This window comes from Haemaphysalis longicornis, unplaced genomic scaffold, assembly GCF_048455015.1.
Source record: "Haemaphysalis longicornis isolate Haplotype H1 unplaced genomic scaffold, Haemaphysalis longicornis Haplotype H1 scaffold_4, whole genome shotgun sequence".
In the NCBI taxonomy this organism is placed as follows: domain Eukaryota; kingdom Metazoa; phylum Arthropoda; class Arachnida; order Ixodida; family Ixodidae; genus Haemaphysalis; species Haemaphysalis longicornis.
Window position 1 is genome coordinate 107,862,876 of NW_027526361.1, and position 6,000 is coordinate 107,868,875.

Below are 6,000 nucleotides of genomic sequence, written 5' to 3' on the forward strand. Positions count from 1 at the left end.
CGATGGCGTACGTCCATTTCCATTTACAAGATCTCAAGAATGGAGACCGACAGAACTTGAGTAATGGCGCCCAGGATAGAAGGATTCATTTGTGACCAACGTGGTTTGAGACCCAACTGCCTGATGTACGGTAATTTAAATGTCATTGTAGACAAGCCGCTCACATGTCTCGATCCCAGATGACTCGTTGCCATCACCAACGACAAAGGGCTCCAGCTTCGCATCGCGTGACGAAGGCTCGCCTAAGATGTCAAAGGAAAAGGCATTCAAGCATCATTTTCACGTCTTCAATGAGTATTGAGCGCCAGAGAAATAAAACGGCTTTTGTTCCACAATTTAAAATGTACTGCACGAAAAGGGAACAGAGGGGAACAAATGAAAAAAAAAAGTGACAAACTGCATACAAAGCAGGCTCGCGGTCGCGTGCAGCTTAGCTTTCAATGTCGATACTGTACGAACAAAGTGCCATTGTTTTTAAGAATCCGACGAAGAAATCAATGGGTTTCGCCGCAGACCCGATGACTTTTTTTTTTTTGAAAGCGCTGGAGCAAGCAACTTTAATGCCAACCCGCATTTCCTGGTAAGACTAGCCGCAAAATATTAAAGGTAAATAAATTGACAAAACAAAACAACGCATCGAAAACGTGAGATTTCGAGGTGTTTGTTGATTAGTGCAATTACAAAAAAAAAATAGAAAGGGATTAGGAATGGTCGTTACATCTCCTTTTTTACACACCGGGATTGAGTCGGGCGCATTGAAATGACAACAAAAGAGGGATCTAAACGAGATGAACACCATTATGAAATGGGACACTCGAAATGGGGCACCGTTACGAGATCACCGAACTACTGACCCCGTGCCGCACAAACGCATAGTTTTATTCCGGCAAATTGAACCTATCCGGCCATACGTTCGTTACGCGCTATTTGACAACCCGCATACAGCGAACACAAGCGATTATGCTACCTCAGCGAAACCTTACATGCGTACTTTCGCTTTGCCGTGAACATTATCCTCACATGATTTGCAGTATCAAAATTCGTTGTGCGGCGATCATAACTGCCCAAACAGCTCTCACTAATTTTTGCGGGACAACCGAAAAATGCGTTCGTCGCAAACCAAACAGTATGTAATTACTGGCCGCGACACAAAATGCCTTGTTAACGAGCACAGCGTGAAATCTTAGAGTGATTGAATTCGAAACTATTAGCGCACGGTCAGTATGGCTCACCTTTTCCGGCGCGATTGTAATGGTCTGAAAATAATAAAAAAAAAAAATCAGAAAAAAGGACTCTATTAGTTGGAAGTTTTCCGAATTCGTAAGTCAAGAGCCAACATATCGAACGCGCCATTTTTTTCTTGCGCGGTCGCTTTTTTCGCTTACTATCGTAAAAACCAACCCAACGGGCGTTCCTAACTAAATGAACGCGAGCGCCGCCGGTTAATTACGCATATTTTGCCTCAAATGTATACCTACAGTTTTCTTAGCGCTAAACAACGGGGAGATGTATGACAAGCGCCAGCGGTTCAGGAGTTTCGAAAGCTTATATAAACCGCGTGGCTTTCGAAGCCTCTGGGGTACGCCATGACGACAGCGCTACAACGGAACGCCCTGTTGCTCCACTTGGGTCCAGCGAGCGAGCTACGACGACAAGGCGAAAGCCTATAGTGTCTGCACTTAAAAGAACTAAAGAACGAAAATCAACACACCTACATCTGCGAAAACTTGACCCGACTCGCAGCGCACTTTTGTCGAAGGCTGAAGAATGGCAGCTGGAACCTGGCTTTCAGTTCGTGTGGCATTCCTACTGTAAGGTCCGGGTCAGTAAGGCGAGCGGCGATCGAGTGATAGTTATTTGGGGCGAGCGAGATTTGGCCGCTCTAAAGAGATTAAAAGTTTTAAAGTCATTGCATGAGCTGCAGCGTGCAGTTAAACCTTAGACCATGACGTTGCCGCAGTTTCATAAATTTTGTTACGACAGTGTATCGCTAAAAACCCTTTGCCCCTTTTCAGTTTTTCATTTCAATGCCAGAAGCCTGAGAAACAAATTTGACGAAGTTTGTTTGTTTCTGTCAAGAGTTAAAATACTCTTTTGACTTGTGTTTCAGCGAAACGCGATGTTTGCCTAATGAGTGCTACTCTATAAATGGATATGATTGTGTTTCTGTGTCTCGTCCGTAAAAGCGCAATGGTGGAATTGCTGCTTATGCACGTTCGGACTTATCGTATGAAATTATTCCCAATTTCAAGAATGTCGATAATAGCTATGAATCACTCGCTATAAAATGATATAACGTATTGTTTTCTCTTGCGTGCCGCCCAACTTCTGGATCTATTGAATACTTCCTCAAATTCTCAGAAAGGTTGTTTGAATTCAGCACAGATCTAAATTTAGAAACCGTCTTAGTAGGAGATTTCAATATAAACGCATGTTCTATAAATATTTGTATCTTATGGCTGTTTGAATGCAATAAACTCCCCTGCGAGAATTACGTCTTCCACTCAGACAACCCTTGACCTCTGTGTGACAAGCTTTCCTCGAGACAACATAAAAGCAGGGGTTTTGATGTGCGATCTTGGTGATCACCTACCCATCTACTGTTTCATTCCTCATAAGCGTCCGTGCCAAACTGGCCATGAGACGCTAACTAGAAACTGTTACTGAACTTCTTTGTGCCCATCCCCGGCACGAAATCACGGACGCAATTGATGTAAGTACTACTAGCCATGTTTTTTGTCTACCTTTACATGTTTTTATAATACATGTTTCCCCAGCAAGCCACTCGCACAACATAAAAAATCAAGAAAACCCTGGATATCAAAAGACCTTTATCAATGAATCAAGCCCCAAAATAAGCTATTCCGAATGTTTTGGAGCAGCAGGAAGGAAAATGACTTTCAGATGTTTAAAAAGGTAAGAAATCAACTAAATAATGGTGGTGGTGGCGAAACGTTTATTGAGCCAAAGGGAAGGGTAGGAGGGCGTGGTTAGCCTCCTAAGTCCCGGAGGCCTCTTGTCCGGGCTGCCTCCAGTCCGGCTTGACTACTACATGTACAAATTGCAAGGTAATCTAGGATATACGCGTTTTGTGTGGAAAGCGGTACACGAAATTCTAAACAAAAGTGAATAGCTGAAACGAATTCACTTTCAAAGAAATGGGCTGCCGGACCTAGATGTTTCGAATACTTTCAACTCTCACTTCATTTCCGTGGGAGCTGCCACATATGTCCTACAACAAACACAGTGTGAACAATTCATAAAAGAGAGATGTTCCTCTACCGTGTTGATGCATGCAACGGACCTGTATTGGACTCAAAATATAATTTCATCGTTAAAGGACGGTTGCCCCTCTGGTACAGATGGTGTTAAATCAAAACCGCTGAAAGCTGTTAGTCAGATCGTTCCCCTTGCACATATTTGTAATCTAATTCTCTCCACAGGTGTATTTCAGGAAAAAATGGAGTTAGCTCGGCTAGTGGTCATTCATAAGGGCGGCTCATTTAATAATGATTTTAATAATTATAGACCTATCTCCGTACTCACTGTTTTTTTTCAAAAATAGTCGATGACATTATGCGAAGAAGAATTACTGCATTTTTGACCGCAAAAAACATATTAGCCGAAGAGCAATACGGTTTCCGCAAAAACAAATATGCAGAAACAGCGCTTCTAGAAATAAGAGAAAAATTGATCCAAACATAGGAGAGAAAAAAATAACACTTGGTGTATTTCTTGATTTAGAAAAAGCTTTTGATTGTGTTCAACATGATATTCTTTTCGAAACCTTCCTTTTTATAAAGTACGTGGTGTCGCATTAGAGTTATTAAAAAGCTATCTTACCGACAGAACCCAGTTCACATCAATAAATGGGGTAATTTCTGAAACACTGTACATAAAATACGGAGTCCCACAAGGATCCATTCTTGGGCCTATCTTATTTTTGCTCTTTATGAATGACATTGTACATATCCAAGGTTATACAAATATGCTATTATATGCAGATGACACCAACGTGTTTTTTTTTTTCAGGCGTAAATGTGCGCGACTTGTTTGGTCAGGCCAACAGCTGGTTAGACCGTTTATGCTCATGGCTAACTGCAAATAAACTACAACTGAACGTAAGCAAAACAAAATACCTGCTTTTCAAATCAAAAGGAACACAAACATCGATTGGATTACATTTGCAATTTCAGGGTGCCGAAATACAACAGACATCAACAATTAGATTTCTAGGGGTTGTGTTTCAGGATGATCTATCACGGTCACCACTTAAAGTAGATATTTCTCGCGCCGTAGGCATACTAAATAAGCTCAGATATTATTTCCCGCCAAGTTTAAAACGCGTTATATATCATGCCCTTATACACTTCCGCTTTAGTTATCGTTGATTAGTGAGGTCAACCGCAACGAAAACAAGTTTAGATCTCCTACAGGCACTTAGATATCGAGCATTGCGTGCAATAGGAAATATTCAACTCAGTGAGGACGTCACTTCGTACTACACCGAGTACATAATTCTTAATGCCAGGCAAACAGAGATGTATAAATTATTCATTGAAATATTGCGGCAATACAGCTCGGATAGCCTTTTTATATTTAAATACCAAACCAAAGAAAGCTCCTGTGAGTTGCGAAAAACCTTAATAAGAAAGCCAAGATCCAGAACAAACTATGGTGACCAAAAACTGAGTGAGTGAGTGAGTGAGTGAGTGAGTGAGTGAGTGAGTGAGTGAGTGAGTGAGTGAGTGAGTGAGTGAGTGAGTGAGTGAGTGAGTGAGTGAGTGAGTAAGTGAGTAAGTAAGTAAGTAAGTAAGTAAGTAAGTAAGTAAGTAAGTGAGTAAGTGAGTGAGTGAGTGAGTGAGTGAGTGAGTGAGTGAGTGAGTGAGAAAATAAGTAAGAAATTAAGTCAGTAAGTACGTTAATAAGTAAGTAAGTAAGTAAATAAGTAAGAACCTATCATTCATAATAATCGTCGGAGAAAGTTGGCTTTCCTGCAGGGAGTATTCACATACAACGGAATCATTGAGGACGCTGAAGCTTCGCTTTAATACGCACAGAGCAACAAGATATTAAGTGCCATTCCACTCAGTGAAGGGGGATGACCAGTGGAGCTGTTTTTGGTTGATTGGTTGGCCACAAACTCCCGCTCAAACCATGCCATCTCCCCGGGGTGCTCAGCGGGATTGTAGCTACGGCAACATCTCGCGCATTCCGCCTTGCGGTATACGGGGTCCCTACGGGCATCACGCCTACCCTTGGCCACCGCGGCCCGATCGTCGTTGGTGGTCTCCTTCCTCCCCTTACTCCCCTTCCGTTGTTTTTTTTTATGAGTAGGCTTCTTTGGCCGACACCTATTGCAGGAAAGCCAACTTACAAAGATCACGGCTTACGCCGATCTCCTCAAAGTCGGCCTCACTTCAAAGAGCAAATGCGTTGCAGGGAAGACATTTTTCTAGGAGCGATATACGGCATCTTATATCAAAATAAGAAATGTAGGAGGCGAACAGGTGGCCTAAGGGAAAGGGTGGGCCGAAGTGAGGTGGAGGGGAGCGGCTTTTCTCGTCCTACGGAGGCAAAGAAAGGCGAAGTTAGCCTGTAGCACCTCCGCCGTGAGAAGTGATGACGGCTGAGCAGAGCTGGACCATTAGAAACTCCCGCGAAAGCTTTTAGAACTATTTGAATATCTTATTTGACGACACCGTTTGACAACTGAGCAATTCCGCTATCCAGTCGATTCAGATGCGTCAGTAAATCGCAGCTACGAGTCACGGCCTTCCATCCTCGGCATTAAATTACGCGTCCACAACACGGCAGCGAAAACGAAAATTCGCCGCGCACAATTACACCTTATTTGAAATTGCAGCCATAACATGATTTAAATGAGGGGACTTGCACTTTCCTGTACCCTGTGCGGAGGTTGAGGCGCCGTATCATCCGTGTGTAATGGTGTTTGGTAGTTATCTCTAAATATTACAAAACACATAACTGCAGTACCAC